We start from the raw sequence: 19666 nt of genomic DNA on the forward strand, positions 1-19666 counted from the left end.
ACATGGAGAGTGGACAGTATGAGAAATTATGGTCATTCATTGGAAAAATAAAATTTTATTTATTTTTTATTGTTTTTTTTTAGGGGTGGGAGGGGCAGAAGGAGAGAGAGAGAGAGAGAAAGAATCTTATGCTGACTCCATGCCCAGTGCAGAGCCCCATGTGGGGCTTGATCTCACAACTCTGAGATCATGACCTGAGTCTAAATCAAGAGTCAGACACATAACCAACTAAGCCATCCAGACACCTCTGAAAATTAAAATTTAAACCAAACTAAAAATAGACTGGGGAATTTGGCAGTGACTTGACACTGTGATAGAAATGGGTCTAAGAAACCCGCCCCCCCTGCCCCCCCCGCTATGTATATACCAGACTAATGAGTTCTGGATTGTAAAAAATGAATTTGGGGGAAAGTATATGCCATTGTACAATTTAAAAATGTGGGGACTTCCAAAGTATATATTTCTGAAGTAACAGATCTTGTGAGTAAATATATTTATGATCCTATCATTAGGATCATAACTGTAACTGCATATACTGTTTATTTTTTATTTACTTAAACAATATCATATACCGTATTTCTGTTTAAAGCTTATTGTAACAGTTACCCTTAGGAAAATTAGAGTATTTCTGTTTTTCATTATTCCAAATAATTCTATGAGAATTAATTATCCTTGTGAGTGAATCATTTCACATCACTTATTGCCTAGGATAGCATTAACTACTGAGTGGAAAGCTCTGAACTTCAGTGCCTATTACCAAATAATTTTTCACAAAAGTTATGCCCATTTATACTTTTGCTAGACATAAAATTGTTTGCCTATATCACTGTACCTTGGCTGGTCTTAAATATTCTCGAGTAATTATATTTCATTTTTTAACTTGCAAATTATTATAAAATTAAATTGGCCATTCAACCTATTCAAAATTAGTTTTCTTCTGAGGATTATCTGCTTATGCCTATATTTCAATTAGGATGTTAACAGTATTTCTCAGTAATTTGTATTAGCTCTTTCTATATTATGGGTATATATATTTTAACTTTGGGAAATATTCTTCTAAGTTTGCCATTTTTTAAAGATTTTATTTATTTATTCATGAGAGACACAGAGAGAGAAAGAGGCAGAGACATAGGCAGAGGGAGAAGCAGGCTCCATGCAAGAGCCCCCACGTGGGACTCGATCCTGAGACCCCAGGATCACGCCCTGGGCTGAAGGCAGGCGCTAAACCACCGAGCCACCCAGGCATCCCAAGTTTGCCATTTTTTAAAGATTTTATTTATTTATACATGAGACACACAGAGAGAGAGGCAGAGACACGGGCAGAGGGAGAAGCAGGCTCCCTGCAGGGTGCCCGATGTGGGACTTGATCCCAGGATCCTAGGATCATGCCCTGAGCCAAAGGTAGATGCTCAACCCCTGAGTCACTGAGGTGTCCCACAAGCTTGTCATTTGTTATTTAAGTTTGCTTATGACATTTTTTCACATGTTTCAAAATCAAGGTATATAGTCCTTATTCATAAACATCATAACCAAATATTATATTTGCTTTAACAAGACAGATATTAATTTATTTTAATATATTTGTTTCAATAATGTATTTAATAAATTTAATTTGAGAGAACAGGTATAGTCTTCTAGACTACTATTACCAGCAATTAGCATCAAGGTACTGAAGGAAGAAAACATGGAGTTCTTAGAAGTGGTCAGAAGTTATTATTGTGATAAAGCCATCATATTATGCAAAAGACATATATATTTTTCTTCCCATCACCATTCTTACTAATACCTTATTACTTCTTTCTTTTTTTGTTGCATCTACATTCAAACTGCATTAAAAATCTTTTGTATCTACAATAGAATACTATTCAATCTTAAAAAGAAGAAAATTCTACCATTTGTGACATGAATGGAACCAAAGAGCATTATGCTAAGTGAAATAAGCCAGACAAAGACAAATACTGCATGGTATCACACTTATATGCAGAATTAAAGAAAAAAGTCCAACTCCCAGAAACAGGAAATAAAATGGAAGTTACTAATGGTCAGGGAAGGGGGGAAATAGGGAGAGGTTGGTAGAAAAGTACATGCTTTCAGCTATAAGATGAATGAGGTCTGAGGATCTAATGTAAACCATGGTGACTATAGTTGATAATACTGTATTGTATAATTGAAATTTGCTAAGAGAATTAAATGTTCTCATAAAAAATGATAAATATGTGAGGGGATGGATGTGTTAAGTAACTATATGGGGGAGTCCTTTCACAATGTATGTGTATATCAAATCATCACAATGTACACTTTAAATATCTTACAATTTTATATGTCAATTATACCTTGATAAAGCTGAAATTGAAAAAAAAAAAGATGAGTAGGTTCTGGGAATGTAATGTACAGCATGATGGTTACAGTTAAGAATAGTGTATTATATATTTGAAAGTCACTAAGAGAGTAGATCCTAAGTGTTCTTACCACAAAAAAAGAAATTATAATTATGTGAGGTGATAGAAGTATTAGCTAATGCTACTTGGTAATCATTTCTCAATATGTAAGTATGTCAAATCAACACATTGACTTAAACTTCAATAAAGCTGAAAAAAATCTTCTCTAGAATATGTCTATATTAGATTGTAATGCTGGAACTTCAATACCCTGCTTTTTCTGTCATTTCATTTCTTCTGTGCTATTTGGGTTAGAAGAAAATACAAAGGGGAAAAAAATCCCTCAATGTTTCCATTGCATTTGAAAAGCAAATTAAGTATCCTGAGGGCTCTCCACCGTGGGACAGCATGGGGGTATTGTTAGCAGAGTGCATGTCACTCTGTACATGAACCTTGCATACATAATTCCCCCACGTGCTTAGAGAATAAGAACTTTTGACATGGAAAGGTCTGCAGAGACTGCTCATTATTTTGTTTCTGTTTGAAAATTAGGTAAGGGTCCTGACCAAAAGAAGATAGCACTTTGAAAAAAGAGCAGTCTCAGCAGGACATGATCTGGATCAGCTGGAGAGAGCAAGAGTCGTAGTCTTGACAAATAGGATCTCTGAACACAGATGAGCACTGTGTCCCGCCAGAGATGGCCAGAAGGTGATAGATGTTACTGAGAGTTGTTGCCATCTTGTTCTACTCTCGTCCAATCTTCAAATCCCAACTCAAATGCCCTTCTCTGTCCAGCTCTCTGCTCAGCTGTTACTGGCACACTTAGTCAAGGGAAACTGGGTGGTAAGCTCTCTAGAGAAAAGTGCAAATGACACCAGATTATCCCCTTGTTTTAGACGTGACTCCAAGTGCTTCCTTCAACTTTCCCTTTAGATTGCTTTCATGAAGGCCCAGGATAGATATACTAATGTCACTTCCTAATGGGGAAAACTGGGCTGATTAAAATAATACTGCAGATTAAATTTTATTCCTTTGAGATACTTTGTTTTGCATTGTTCAGAGTTTTAAAGGAGCATTTTTAATGTTGATTCACTTGGTGCATAGCAATATGTTTGGGGCACCTGGGTGGCTCAGTCAGTTAACTGTTCAACTCTTGATTTCGGCTCAGGTCATGATCTCAGGGTTATGAGATCCAGCCCTGAGTCTGTTTGAGATTCACTCTTTTCCTTTGCCTCTCCCCCTGCTCACGCACACTCTGTAAACAAACAAACAAATAAATAAAATCTTAAAAAAAAATTTTTTTTAATTTAAAGTAAAATTTTTTACTTTAAAAAGTAAACCTGGCAGTATCATTATATGTAATATTCATTTCCTCATCCAGATTTTGACCTACTGTAGTCCTTCTCTACTGGGATAGGGCTGAGGAGACAGAAATTCAACTTTAAAAAAAGAGTACTTCTGTAACTGTGTGTCCAGGGCCTCACTGTCATGTTTAGTCTCCAGTCCATCCCCAATGTGGTGATTTTTGCCTACAGAGCCGTTCTCATGCTCTGCAGATTCATCTGCTCTGATTGCATTTATTCTCTCATGCCAATCAGCAAGAACGTACTTCCACTATGCTTTACCAGTTTTCCAGGTAATAACATTCATTAAGTAGCCACCATTAGCCTAATGTACTATTACCATCAGGAACCAAAATAGAAAAATAGTCTAAAAGGCAACTCATTAAACACTCACTTCTTCCATGAAGCCTCTCTCCTGGTATCACCATCTATGGGCTATCCCTTAACACATTTCCGAAACTGCTAGATCATAACCATCATTTGGGGCTCTCTACTGAAAAAACACATAGTTCTACCCCCATCCTGGACAACACTGTTTCAGAGGGTTTGCAGAGGGTTTGCAGTGGGTTTGCCCCGGAATTTATATTTCAAAAAGGCCCAAACACATTAAACATATTGTATTAAAAAACCATCCCAGGTTGGGTCTTATGATCCAGCAAACGTAGGAAACTATTTTAATTATTGCTTCACATGTTCTGCCTTAAGGATCTGATGATTTAATTACATCTTAAATCTCATCACTGAAGTGTGCCTTGTGGAGAGATTTCAAAGAAACAAGAAGGGCAGTTGGATTTTTTTTAAAGGTGGTCATAGGAACTGGAGTGTGAAAAGATAATTAAGTAGGAGAGACGGGAAAAGTGCTTCACAAAAGAAAAAGGGACAAAGTGGGAGCAAGTGGGGAGATGCAGCACTCTAACAGCCAAGCAGCATGATAATGACCTCCTTATTGGTCTGCCTGCCTCAGCCTCTGCACCCTCAAATCCCTCACAGCTGTCACAGTCATCTTCCTCTGGCCTCTCTTTGATTGCATTATTTCCCCTCTCAGAAAGTCCTGTACCAATGCCCAATTACCTCTTAAGCCAAATTAGCACTCTTAATCACAGGTGTCAAGGCCCTTCACCCCCTGGTTTCCTGTAGCTAATGGCCATCCTCACCCCCCCACTCACCCCCACCTCCATCCCCCGCTCACACTGTCTCCCAGAGCTCCCAGGCTCTGTTTACCAGTCCTTGGATGAAACTTGTCAGCTTGCTCTTGGCAGAGCCCCATCAGGGCTTCATACCATTTCCCCTTCCTTCTCAGAAGACTATGTGCCTTTCTTATTTGAAGATACTGTTCAAAAGTCACTTTTTCATTGTTAGATTTCCCCTTCTCTTGTTCTGGACCAAGATGGCGTTACAGGTTCCCTCAGCTTGATGGAGCTTTAATCTTCCTGACTCTAGGACCATAGTCTCCCTTTTCTTAGAGCATTTACTTTAGAAAACTAAAGTTATAAATTCTTTCTCAACTTCTTTGAAATGATGTAAATTTTCTCCCAGCTTCTTGCTGGTTTTACAACTCAAGAAGTGTCTTTCTTAAAGGACCAGGGAATCATGTCTTTGAAATGTAAACATCAAAGGAGATAGCACCCTTGTCTCCCAGTCTCTGTGTCAGATGAGGAGTAAGGAGTAGGAGCTTAACTTGATGGGCTAACAAACACAGATGGCCTCATCACAGAGGAAAACATTTGTAAGCTCAGCACAGTCCACAAATCCAACTGATCGACCTTCCACTATGTCCTCTAGAACCTTTCGACTAGCTCACCTTGACTCTCAGCAAACTCCCAACTTTTCTTTCTGTAGAATTGAGTTCAATCTCTCTCCCCTATTACAATAACTTGAATAAACTCTCCGTGGCCTGTTTAGCTTTGTCCAGTGCAATTTTTGCTTGACATCACTTAACACCAGAAATGCAATAATTTGTATAAATACATAACCAATACATTTCAGAAAAGACAATGAATGTATGTCTATCACTGTATCTGCATATCAAAGGTGTAAAGCTTTTGAAGTTGGTGACCATCTCTCTCAGTACTACATTCTTCTGAACAGAAATCTCTGTTAAACCAAGGAAAGGGATAATGGAATCTCTCTATATGATTGGACTGTCATAGAAATGATGATAAGTTTTAAAAATTCGGGCAGCCCCGGTGGCTCGGCGATTTAGCGCCGCCTTCAGTCCAGGGCCTGATCCTGGAGACCCGGGATTGATTCCCATGTCAGGCTCCCTGCATGGAGCCTGCTTCTCCCTCTGCCTGTGTCTCTGCCTCTGTCTCTCTCTCTGTCTTTCTCTGTCTCTTTCTCTATCTCTGTCTCTCATGAATAAATAAATAAAATCTTTAAAAAATAAATAAAAATTCTGAAGACATATTAAAACTTTTCTAATAAAAGACCAAAAAAAAAAAAAAATCCATTCTCTTCTTTAAGGTCTGGAAAAAATTTCCTAGGCCAGAAAACGCATTTTCTTCTCAAAGCTACATGCTTCTGTGATTCTAAAAGTAGGGAAATTTGGGACGCCTGGGTGGCTCAGCGGTTGCGCACCTGCCTTTGGCTCAGGTCCTGATCTCGGGATCGAGTCCCACATCGGGCTTCCTGCATGGAGCCTGCTTCTCCCTCTGCCTGTGTCTCTGCCTCTCTTTCTCAGTCTGTGTCTCTCCTGAATAAATACATAAATCATAAATAAATAAACAAACAAATAAATAAATAAATGTAGGGAAATTTGCCCCATATGTGTTTTGGTGCACATCTGTTGCCCAGTTAGTAGAACCCCAGATTCTAGGTGTCTTGTTAGGAGAAAGTATTAAACAGAAACAGAATAAGGGTTTTAAAAGAGAAAAAAAATCAATATAACATACATACCTGAACATTTTATATGCAACATATGCACATAAATATAACTGTAGGCTTATATTGATTTTGTTGATTCATCAAGAGAAAAAATAAATAAATAAATAAAAATGCTTCTGTACCCCACAGTTTCTTCAAATAAACTTGGGAGAGGAATGTTATAAGTGTGAAAAATGCCCATCAACAGGAATATATATGTGTTCTTGTAAAAATATCTTTTGTAAGATTGTGTCAAGTTTAAAAATTTTTCATTTTATACCTTATCAATATGGTTTTTCTGTTAAATATGTGGGAAAGTTGTTAGTTAGGTAATTTGACTTAGAATGATGAAGATCCACAGTGTTTCTTTTCTGATATTCAACTTTTCCCGGGCCATCCTTGTTTTCTCCCAGTAGAGGCAAAGGACCACATGACTACATTTGCTATTGAGTTGGGAATGAGGGCTCATTAGTTTGTGGGGGACAGAGATTTTTCTTGGCAGTGCTCAATTGCCTTGGGGATCTCAAGTGCTCTCTGCAGCCAAAGGTGGTTTGAAACTACATTCTCTAAAAACTCCAAAGGGATCTCTGTGCCTGTCTTCCTTTTCCTGGGAATGTGAAGAATCAAACTCTACAAAAAGTATAGCCAATCAATTTATTTTTAACCTGAGAGCCTCTTGGGTTTTTTTGCTTGTTTGTTTTGGTTTTAGTTTTGGTTTTGGTTTTTTTTGTTTGTTTGTTTGTTTTTGAACACAGAACTCCTGGATTTTACATAAGTATAATTTTGGCTTCTAGGTATTGAATTGAAATGAAAAGATTGCCACATGAGTTGAAGAGAACCCTGGGATGTTGATTCAGTATCAGTTAGTTAATTTTCAGGACTTTGGTAAATCTTTAGACCCCGTTCTTAAACTAAAAAAGAAAGAATACTTAAGATCACTAAAAAGCTGTTGATGACATTTAACATTTATTTGCATATGGATGTGAAAGTATACATTTGAAAATCACTTCCAAAACTAGGAAGTGCAGGTCAAATTTGAACCAAACTGCTAATCTCTTGCATCAGGCCAAGATTATACAATTTTCTGTTATCATGTAAAATAGTCCCCCAACAATTTACAGAATAAACTGTTCTATGGCCAAGTTTATTAAACCTCTTAAAAAAAAAATGACCTCTAGTAAAAACTATTTCTGTTCTTTCCATTTCCTACCTAGAAATACAGATGGGAAATTGATTTTGTGGATGCATTTCATATTTTAAAGCTTAGTGAAAATCAAGTGAATCGAACTATTTATGAATAAGCTTAATATAAGAGATTGCAATTTATCACTTTGGGGGGGGGCGGGATTTAAAAGATTTCTTTTTCCCTTAAGTTAAAACGCTGCTTATTTGAGGAGCCAAACTCCGATTGAGCACACTTTTTATATAGACATTTTAGGCCCTGTGAAGAGCTGAACCGTGTAAGCTATATTCTAAATTGTTAATGATATCACCTACCTCCTACCCCATCTCCTGCTGTGTCAGCCCCTCTTTGTTCTTTTGTCCCCTCTCCTTTCTCTAACTATTCTATATTGAGTCCACTGAAGCCTGACCACTTCAGGTGTGTTTCTAAGCCAGTCTTCTAAGTTGACCTTCCCTGAGTCAAGGCTTGAACTGGGTCTGTAAGAAAGGTTATATTTTGATTTCAAAGGTAAAGACCAGGGTGTTCATACGGGGGTTCAGTCATAAAAGCAAACCTTATCCCAGGAAATTAATGTGACCTGGGCAAAGCCACACTAGAATCCTATGCCTACTGCCCCACATTCCTTGCTACTGTACATATGCCTTCTGTAACACCACATTTCAATTAATGTTTTATAAAACTATGTAAGTAATTAATTTAATGGAATGCAATTGGGAGGACATATTTCTCCATTTCAAGAAATCTTGAGAATTTCTCAAACAGAAAAAATACTTTATATCAGGGATCTCTAGAACCTGAATATTTTTATTATCTTTGTACTGTTGTTTTCCTTGGAGAGAAGCTGTTGATTTGAGGAATTTGAAAGTTTCTGGAGGAGGAGCTTGTAAAATTTGCAAGAGAAATATTTCTGGGATTAAAAAGGTACCACAATACCAGTTTCTTCTTTCAGAGAATGGGGATGATGAGTTATAATCTTGGGAGTAAACCCAGGTGCTCCGAGGTCCTTGTGGCAGAGATAGACAATTATAGAGAAAGAAGATATTGCATAACTTTTCTGTTGCTGCTGTAACAAATTACCACAAATGCAGTGGTTTAAAACAACACAAATTTATTATCTTAGAGTTTTGTAGGTCAGGAGTCCCACATGGGTCTTACTGGCTAAAAATCAAGGCTACGATCAAAGGACTGTATTCCTTTGTGGAGATTCATTTGCCTTTTACAGCTTCTCAAGGACTCCTTGATTCACTGTACCCTTCCTCCATCTTCAAAGTCTGTAATGACAAATTGAATCCTTCTCACACTGCCACTTCTGGGTTTCTGCAGCTACAAAGAGTTCTGTTTTAAAGGCTTTGTGATTAGATTGGGTTTACCTGGATAATCTGGGATAATCTCCCCATCTTGAGTTTCTTGACCTTAATCATATCAGCAAAGTCCTTTTTGCGGTCTAAAGTATTCACAGGTTCTGGGGATCAGGGTGTACACATCTTTAGGGGTCCATTATTCCATCTACCATCGGGATCATGGGCTACAGTTGGTTGTTAGGCAAGGATGAATGTAGACTCTTCATCTCTAGGACAATGTCCAAGGTGAGGTGAATGAGGTACTCTCTTCAAGTGAAAACTCTAAGCAGATGCCAAAACACAGTAATCAAAATAAATAATACTTTAAAATAATATTTTAAAAACTCAAAATTGTTAAGAAAGGTAGTCTCATGCATGCAGTCTTTGAGCCTCATCCAATCACATAAGAATGGGCCTTTGGCCTTGAATACATCCTTACTAAGAAATAAAGAGCCCACAAAGTCTGTGCCAAGGTTATCAACTTGTGTGGAAATATCTTTTCATATTTCAGATGTATGCTCCTTTGTTCTTCTTAAACATGTATGTCAGTGGCCTTAGGGACATCCCCAGATTCCAAAATTCTACAGGGAAAGGGGTGGGGTGCTACTATGGTATGAGAAGGGTACACAAGCTAGCTACTAGCCACGAAGGACTGATGGAACTGATAGAGCGTTGTTACTTCCAGTGTTACACTGTGTTGTTTTCCTTGGCAATTCCAAAGGCAAGATGCAATGGGCAGAAGTCTGGAGTTCTCCCCAGGAATGGTAACCAATGTATTGTATTCTGCTCCCTTAGGATTGATTCAGTGCACAGTGTTTGGTTTGACAAAAGTAAATGCAGAAAATCCAAGATGAACAAAATATCAAAATTTTAGGGACACCTAGGTGGACAAAAGTAAATGCAGAAAATTCAATATGAACAAAATATCAAAATTTTAAGGACACCTAGGTGGCTCAGCTAGCTTTGCACCTGCCTTTGGCCCAGGACATGATCCTGGAGTCCCAGGATTGAGTCCCATATGGGGGTCCCTGCATGGAGCTTGCTTCTCCCTCTGCCTATGTCTCCGCCTCTCTCTCTGTGTGTGTCTCTCATGCATATATAAACAAAATCTTAAAAAAAAAATTAACTAAGGATGGGTTGTTGTTTGTTTGCTTTGTAGCCTTATATTATTATGCAAAGAGAACAGTCACCTCCACTTAGCCCACAGGTGAGGGTCTATAATAGTGTATAAAAAGATTAGGCAGTCCAGGGCTTTATGTGCCATCATGTTTTTTGTCTGTAGAAATGTTATTAATTTTTTCTCACTTGGTTCAAAATATGGAAAAATATTTTGATAAATGTATGAAAGGGTGCACATTTTTCCTTTTGCCTCAGGCTATGGTAAGGTTTTGTGTGGCCCTACCATAAGCACCAGTGTTTGTGCTTTACCAGGCACTGTGTAGAAGCGGCCATATTAAAGTGGTCTTAATTTGTGGAAGCAAATCACAAGGCAGAAACGCTGGCTCCCAGGTCAGTTAAGTGAGGTATCCTTGAATAAATGAGATAAAAACTTGAAGAACTCCTGTATTCTGATAGGACTATGCATCAGTATTAATATCATGAACTATAGCAAGACCATCCCACACCGTAAGACTTGATTGGCAAAGACATATTCCATGACCAGCAGTTATAGTAGCAGGTTTCCTTATTAACACCACATCAAGTCTCTGGCTTCCTATTTTTACTGTTTGGGGGTATTCTTCAAGCTCAAGAGCTCAAGATACCTTATCTGATTTATAGGCCCATCAGCAAAGAGGAAAACTGTGAAGATAACCCTTTAAAAAGAATTTTGAAATTCCTATCCTAGAGAGTTCTTGGTATCTCATGGCATAGTGATAAGAGACTAGAGTTATTAATCTTGTGTGATATGATTTAAGAATATTGCTGTGGAGCATTTCTTGCTTTTCAGGCTGGTATATATAGACCCTGTTTCCAGTCCTGTAATACATTTGTATCCAATTGCACAAAGACAAAAAGCAATAATGGGAGACATCAGCCTGTAAATCAATTCACCACTGGGACTTTTGAAAATTTCTCTCAATTTTTTTTTTTTTTTGTGGGTGAAAGGTAGAACAATTTATTATTTACATGTATAAAGAATGTGAAAATAGAAACCAGGATGAGTCACAGGCAGGAAGATGATTCCAGCTCAGTTGGTGATGATGACCTTGTCTACCCTGCAGTCTTCATAGCTCCCATCTGGCAGGTAGTGGCAAATGGTGACAGGGATCTTTTGGACTTTGAGCTTTTTCATGGTAATGAGCAAGGGATCTGAATCCCCCTCTAGCTCCACCATCACAGGTGTACACATTGCTATCTGGAGGGCTCAGGTGCCCAGCATGTATATGCCCATATATGGTCATATTTGGTCATATACGGTGTGGTGATTCACTTCTGGTTGGTCTGTGGTTGCTCTCCAGAGATGAGGATCTCCAGAGATTGAGGATCTCAATCTCTAAGCAAACACATAAGATATGTATTCAGCCTATCAACAGTTCCTGGAATTCTGATATGTGCACCAAATCTTCCTAGTCAATCTCACACTTCCTTTTTCTAAGGCACTTTCTCTTTATCCTTTATTTCTCTGTTAAATTTGTCTTGTCTTTGTTTTTCTGCAATTTGGTTATAATATGCTTAAGAATGATTTTCTTTGTATTTATCCTGTTTAGAGATTGCTGATCTTCCTGAAGCTGACATATTTCTCAGACCTGGGGAAATTTTTGCATTATTTTTTCTTTTTTTTCCCCTATACCATTCTTTTTATTCTTTTCCTCTAAGGTTATCAGGTATCAAGACTATCAATATACTTGGTATGTCCTACAAGTCACAGATGATCTGTTAATTCTTTCAACCTTTTCCCTCTGTGTTCTACAGTGCACATAATTTTTATTGATCTATCTTTAAGGTCATTGATCTTTTATACTGCTGTGTCCAAGTGCTAGCAAGCACACCAGTAAGGTTTTTTTTTTTAATTTCATATATTGTGCATTTTAACTCTAGAATTTCTTCTTTTAAAAAATGTTTTTCTCCTGAGATTCTGCATCTGTATTCTCATTCCATTCCATTCTTTTCCCTCTAAGTCCTTAGACATATTTATAAATATATCTTTTAAAGTCTTTGTCTGCTATTTCTAACACCTAGGGCATTTTGATTTTCCTTTCTATTGACCAACTTTTACTCTCGATTATAGGTCAGAGTTCCTACTTCTTCACTTGTCTGGTAATTTTTATTGTATGCTGGACACTGTAGATTTCATACAGTAAGGAATCAGTCTCCGTTTAGAGACTGTTGAATTTTGTTGTGATAGATAGCCAAAATACTGGCACAATTTCTTAATACTCTCATGGTTGGTCTTTTAATGTTTTGTTAGGGTGAGTCCATTTCTGTACTGTCCTTAGTGTTGTCCTAGGGTATGACCTTTCATCAGGGCATGATATTTTTGAATCCCCAAGTGAATGCCTGAGGTGCTCACCGAGATTTTACTTTTGCTGGGCCAGAATTCCAACATCTCCCAGAAATGCATGACCATCAATATCTCTGCTCAGCTTTTAGTCTGATTGCAGTGATTTTCTGGTTGGCTTCCTGATATTTCTCACTTTGTATGACATCTTAGTTCTTAGACATCGACCTAAGCAGAAGCCCCATGCAACCTTTTGCTATTTTTGCCCTAAGCAAAGCTTCCTCCTACCCTGCCCTGTAACTTTCAGCCAACTCAGCAGCACTGAACTCCTATTTCTGTTTCCTCAGCTCAGTGAGACTCCTGCTCTCCAATTCAGCTTCACTATTCTGTGCTGAGGCCAGGAAATTGCCCTAAGACAGAAAGCTTAAGCTAGCATGGGGCTAATTTCATGCACTGACTGATATATAATAAAAGTGATGAGTTTTATAGTTGTTTATGGTGGTAGGGTAAGATGAAAATCAATTGCTCACTCACAGCCCAAAGCAGATTTCTGTTGTATTTGGACGTTATTGCTTATCACGTAAACTTTGGGAGTCAGGAGCCTGACCTTAGCTCTCGACTGTGTTGTCTACAGCAAATGCACAACCTGGGAAAAGTTAAGAATTATAGGAACCATCTTTGTACTTAAGAATAAAGAGAAGCAGAGAATCAGATGTGAGAGAACACAGCAAAAACTTAATTCCTTTCACTTACCGTCACTGTCTTTTCTTTCCTTTTCTTTCTAGAAAATCCTATCTTCTTCATTCAGAGCTCTCTGCTGATCTCCCTACTCTTCTACAATTCCTACACTAGAATCTTATTTCCCAGATCTTGGTCTGAACTAATTTTCTACTTCTTACATTGACATCTTAGATTTTAACTATTTTGGCATTTGACCTCTGACCAGTTTACTGCAAATTTTCTTGCACAGTTAAGCTTAAACCACCTTTAAACCCTCAGGTAATGTCTTGGGGGGTGAGCCTATGCTCATGTGTGGGTTCCTGTACTCCAGATCCCTGACTCACTCTCTCGGAGTCTTTGTTGTTTGTTTGTTTTAAGACTTTATTTATTTTTTTTGAGAGAGAGAAAGAGTGAGAGAGAGAGAGAGAGAGAGATATCACAAGCAAGGGGAGGGGTAGAGGGAGAGGCAGAGCAGGGAGCCCAATGTGGAACTTGATCCCAGGACCTTGTGATCATGACCTGAGCTAAAGGCAGATACTTAAGAGGTGGGGGTGAATGGGTGACGGGCACTGAGGGAGGCACTTGATGGGATGAGCACTGGGTGTTATTCTGTAAGTTGGCAAATTGAACACCAATAAAAAATAAATTTATTATTAAAAAAAAGGCAGATACTTAACCAACTGCGCTTCCCAGGTGCTCTCTCAGAGTCCTTGTTAACATCAACTCTTTTCCTTGACCACATTTGCCTGTAAAGTTGGATCCTCTAAAATGATACTGTCCAATTTATAAAATGCAGCTAAATTTGGTATGTCACATAATTTTTTTCTGGGGCAGTCTGTATGGCTGGGGTAGATAAAAGGAAAACAAGCCCTTCAGATCATTCTAGTATACCCTAAATCTTGAGAGCTATTGCTGTAGGCAAAAGTATACAAGACACAGTCTTTCATTTCTTTATATCTGCTCCCAATCCCCCATGCTAAAGAGAATATTACTTGGCTTCTTCCAGGTTATGACTTGCTTGTTTCCTTCCATACTCCTTATTGCTTTGTACTGATCACTCAAATTACTCTAAATTAGAATGAGAGGTTGTTAGCTTAGTATATGTAATTTTATTTATGTAAAACAATTCTATGAATGTGTACAGAATTTTTGAGAATTATGGTACCTTAACAATCTTGAATCTCTAAAACTGTTAGCGTATGCTTTATTAATGATTTCTCACTATTACCTGTCACATAGATAAGACACCCTAAAGATGTGGACAAGTTGATAGCACTCTCACTGTAACTTTACATATTTCTCTGAATTTAGAGAAGTATATCAGAATATACATGATTAAGTGAGACATTACTATAAGGATATTCCTAAACTCATTACTATTTACATGAAGATAATTTATAAAAGTCATTATTTTAGCATTAGTAACATATTGCTTACCTCTAAAATAATGTCAGGCCAGTTTAGCCTGACATCAAGGTTGAGGACCAGTCCTACAAAGAATCTTTGTAGAGAACCATACTGGGAGCATTTATGGACTTTGCAATGTAATACTGCTTTTCATCTCCTTTCTGAAAGCTACTGCAGTTTGTCCAGGGAAGTAGGAAGAGGAAAATCATGCCTTTTGTCCATGCTTTTGTCTATAGTAATAGTTCTCAAATGTAGGGTGTACTACAATGACCTGAAAGGATTGTCAAAATACAGACTGCTTGGCTCTGCCCTCAGTTTCTGATTTAGTAGGTGTGAGATAGGGCCTGAGAATGTGCATTTCTATCAAGGTTCCTGGGTGATGTTGAGAACCACCATCCTAAGATTTTCAGAGTCTCTAACGCCTGAGAATCCCCTGGAACTGATTCTTATTTTAGATACTTATGAAATATATTGCTAGTGACTCAGCTTTGGCTGACCTTCTGTGGCATTGCCAAAATCACTTAATGCTTCTGTGTTTCTATATCAATGTCTGCAAGATGGAATATGTCATGTAAGGCTTAATGACGCTCAGGCTCACATGAATAGTGCTATGGATTTGCAAGTGCTTATTCTAAAGTATTATTTTGCAGACTTGGAAAATTCCCCAGAGAAGTTATGGTTAAGACTCCATACAGAAATTGAAATCCCTCTTTGGCTTCAAAATCACTTACTGTGGAGCATTGGCTTATTTGGAGAAAAAAAAAAGTCAGCTTTTTTGTTATCTCAGCCTCCATGAAGTTATAGCTAAAAATAATTTTTAAAGTTAAATTGTCATTAAATCCTAATGCTTATTGATGCATTTGGTCAAATTTTGCAATATTTGAGGAATTTAATTAGGAAAATTAAAACTAATTTTTTAAAGTAGTAGGTATAAATTTTTTTTTAAATATCAAGGATATTATTAATTATTAACTGGAAAATAGTTTGTTTCATTTGAAAGCAAAACACTGATTTGATAACGTCACATTACATTGTAAGTTTCTTTGGGTTAGAGTCCTGCAATGCAAAAATTCTATTTTATCTCCAAAGTACCAGCCTTGACAAATGTTTACTCTTAGCATTTTGTGTCCTTAGAGTAATAACTCACTTGAGACTTAACTTTCTTATCTGATATTGGTGATAATGCAGCACCATACTCAAGAAAATTGTTTTAAAGCCTTAACAGGGTTATGTAGTGAAAGTATTTTGGGACAATGTGGGTCATTAGACATTTGAAGTCTTATCCATTAAGTATATATTTAGGATCTGCAATAATTAGACAAACAGAATTTTTAATGGATTATTGCTCTTCTTAGGAAGTAAGGGAAATCTCCATGCCAGATCAACAAAACAAAATGACAGTTAAAAAATAAAACAAAAGAGCAGTGAGCTAAATATAAAAGAGGGGGGAAAACCCAGAGGTGAAATTCAAGGTTGTCTAGGCAAAAGTAGGTATCAGTTTTGTGAATGAGAATAAGCCTTGGGTAAGTAGCAGTAGAAGAGATGAACCCGAGAGTCTTATTATTTAGGGCCCTTGAAGCGGGATAAGGTGTCCTAGCTTAGTAGTAATTTTTGACTCTCTGCAGACATAAGTACAAATCTCCTCTGAATATAAGTATGCCCATATTAGACACTTAGCACTCCCACAGAATAAATTCAACAAAATAAGTTCATAGTAAAAATGTCCAAAGAAACTAGCCACCATGAGAGATTTGGAAGGACAGCAAACAACAGATATGTGTTCCCAAGGACTTCAAACATTAGAATTTGCAAATATGCCAATTGTATATATGCAACCCTAAATTTTTAAAAGTAAAAATGGAATAAAAAATTAGGAAACAAGAATATATAAAAATAGCCAGGCATATTTGAAAATCATCCAAATAAAAAATGTAAATGGTGAAATTAAGAGCTCAATGGATATCTTTACCAGAGTTAATGCCACTTAAGGGAGACTGAACTAAAATATAAATCTAAATAAGTACTCCAAAAAGCATCACAGAAAGAAAGGGAGGTGGAATTTAAAAGTTCCATAATTATGGAAACTAGAAGAAGAAAAAAACTAAGATGTATCTAAATTGAAGAAATAGTTAAAAACATAATGGCTAACAAAATTTCACATTTGATAAAATACAGAAATCTACCAACACAGTAATCTCATTTTATTCCAACTAGGATAAATAAAAAATAGCATGTAAATTTTTTGCAATATGGTAGAATATTAATGGCAAAGAAAGAATCTTGATAATAGCCAGAAAGAGAATACATATTATGCATAAAGGAGGAACAATTACATTTATAGCAGATTTTTTTTTATAGCAATAATAGATGCCAAAAGGTAGTAGGGGTATATCTTCAATATGCAGGGAGAAATTAAGACTTATCAAAACTAGGTTTTATTTTATTTTTATTTTTTTAAAATATTTTACCCATTTATTCATGAGACACACACACACACAGAGAGAGAGAGAGAGAGAGAGAGAGAATGGCACAGGCAGAGGGACAGGCACAGGCAGAGAGTCCCCAGGAGGGACTCAATCCTGGGACTCCAGGATCACGCCCTGGGCTGAAGGTGGCGCTAAACCCCTGAGCCGCCCAGGCTGCCCAAAACTAGGTTTTAAACTCAAGAGTAAGGGACGCCTGGGTGGCTGTGGGTTAAAGGTCTGACTCTTGGTTTGCAGTTGTGGATCGAGCCCCTTACCCGGCTCTGTGCTCTCTTGCTTCAGATTCTCTCCCCCTTTTCCTCCCACTGACGCGCTCTTCTCTCCCTCTCTCTCTCTCTCTCTCTCTCTAATGAAGAAATAAAATCTGAAAAAAAAAAAAAAACCAGAGTAAAATCAAAGTATTTAAAATAAATAAAAACTGATAGAATATACCATTAAAGGATCTTCACCTTTTATTAAGCTATATTTTAGGGGAACAAATGAAGGCCTGAATTGGCAGAAAAAATAATGAGCAAAGAAAGAAGAGCTATTTAAAGAAATCTAAAAGAAAAGATGAAAAACAAGATAAAAATACCTGTATAAAATATTAATTTTTATAACACCTAATTTGGGAGTTAAAAAGATATAACTAACCTACTACAAAACAATGGTATGTTAGGAAGAAGTGATTGAAATCAAATTAATTCTGAAACTCTTGTTTGTTTGGTTTCTTTGGAAAGGATAAGATATTAAATTTAGACTTTAATATTTATGATAAAAATTTAAAAATATTTATCAAAAAACAGAAGTGGAACATACAACCTCCAAACAAATAGAGGGAGGCATTACAATGAGAAAAATAAATAAACAAACCAACTGAATCTCAATTATGACATATTCTCTAAAGGAAAAGAAGATAATGGGACAAATAAGCACAAAGTCAAAATAGAAACAAAAACTCATACACTAAGAATTTTATCATTCAGCTATTGCCACAAATTTCTTAACAAATCATTCCACAACTCAGTGAATTAACGCATAAGCATCCATGCTCATGGGTCTTTAGATGGATTGAGGATTGGTAGTCAAGGCGTGCCTGAGCTAAATGGTTTGGATCTGCTCCATATGTCTCTCATCCTCCTCCAAAACCTGCTGGCTAACCTAGGGATGTTTTCCTCATGGCTACAACAGAGAAACACACAAGCATAATTCAGTCCTATGCTGCATTAAATCAGCTACATCCTATTTGCCAAATCATATTGTATGGCCAATGACAAAATCAATGGAATGGGCAAGTATTCTTCTTCCATGATATGAAGGTAACAACGTAAATATTTATAAACAACAATCAGATACAAAGAGCAATACATGTAATTACATTAAATTCACAAGTTATTTACATCTTAAATAAAAATGTAATGATTTCCCAGTTATAGCAATTTAACTACTACCAGTTAAAAGAGATTATCAGATTGAATTTAAGAGAAACATAGGAACCTGGAGAGACTGACCATAAAAAAATGGAAAAAAAAAAAAGATAACCAGGAACATGCTAAACAAAATAAAACAAGAAGTTGTGAATGATTACTTTTGGGAGTACAGAGGGATAGTGATTGATAAGGAATACCAAGGGGCTTCTGGGGAACTGGTAATATTCTATTGCTCAATTCAGTGAATGTAATATAACCAACTCTTGATTTCATCTCAGGTCATGGTCTCAGGGTCATGAGATTAAGCCCCATGTCAAGCTCCATGTTCTGCAGGGAGTTTGAGATTCTTTCCCTCTTTCTTTCTCTGCCCCTCCTCTGCTTGCCCTTGCTTTCCCTCTCTCTTTCTCTCTAAAATAAATCATTCCTTTTTAAAATGGAACTACAAAAAAGTAAAACATGAAGCATTATTAAGGATAAAGTAGATCCCTGTAGCACTGTAAAGAGTTCAATTTACCAGAAAAATATAACAGTTTTAAACTTTTAATGAATCTGTCTAAAGAGCACCAAGACATATAAAAACAGAATATGACAGAACTCCAAGGGAAATTTACAAATCCACAAATTCCTCTTATCTTTGGTTATTTTTAGGACAAGCAGAAGAAAAAATGTAACAATATGGAGCATTTGAACAAAGCAACAGCAAGCTTGATTTAATGGGCATTCATGGAACCATATTGCCAGTAACTGGAGAATATACATTCTTCTGCATTACACATGAAGCTTTACATATGAGGCCCTTATGCATTTCAAAGAATAGTATCATCTAGATCTCATACTCTTAAGATGGAGATCATACATTAAAGGATAAAGTTTGCAATCATCATCTCTTTGGAAAGTAACAAATACCTAGAGCAGAATAGTAATAAAACTACCACATAATAAAGAATACTGAATATTTTGAAGGTGATATGTGCTAAAAATAGAAAAAAAAGGAAAGGCTGAAAATTAATTTGCTGATTATTAAACTTAAGATTTAGAAACAAATCAACAAAATAAATCCAAAGAAAGCATAAAAATTAGATAATGAATTAAGAGAAATTAA

The 19666-nt window shown here is 36.8% G+C and overlaps 2 long non-coding RNA genes across 2 annotated transcripts in view; one reads left to right on the forward strand and one right to left on the reverse strand.

Annotated features, from left to right (window-relative positions):
- LOC140609048 (uncharacterized) overlaps positions 1-19666 on the forward strand; it is a 69470-nt gene that overhangs the window by 44924 nt on the left and 4880 nt on the right. The window lies entirely within an intron of this gene.
- The window catches only part of LOC140609047 (uncharacterized), a 125992-nt gene that overhangs the window by 28622 nt on the left and 77704 nt on the right, over positions 1-19666 (reverse strand). The gene's annotated exons all lie outside the window — the stretch shown is intronic.

The sequence above is a fragment of the Canis lupus genome, chromosome 18, assembly GCF_048164855.1.
Source record: "Canis lupus baileyi chromosome 18, mCanLup2.hap1, whole genome shotgun sequence".
In the NCBI taxonomy this organism is placed as follows: Eukaryota; Metazoa; Chordata; class Mammalia; order Carnivora; family Canidae; genus Canis; species Canis lupus.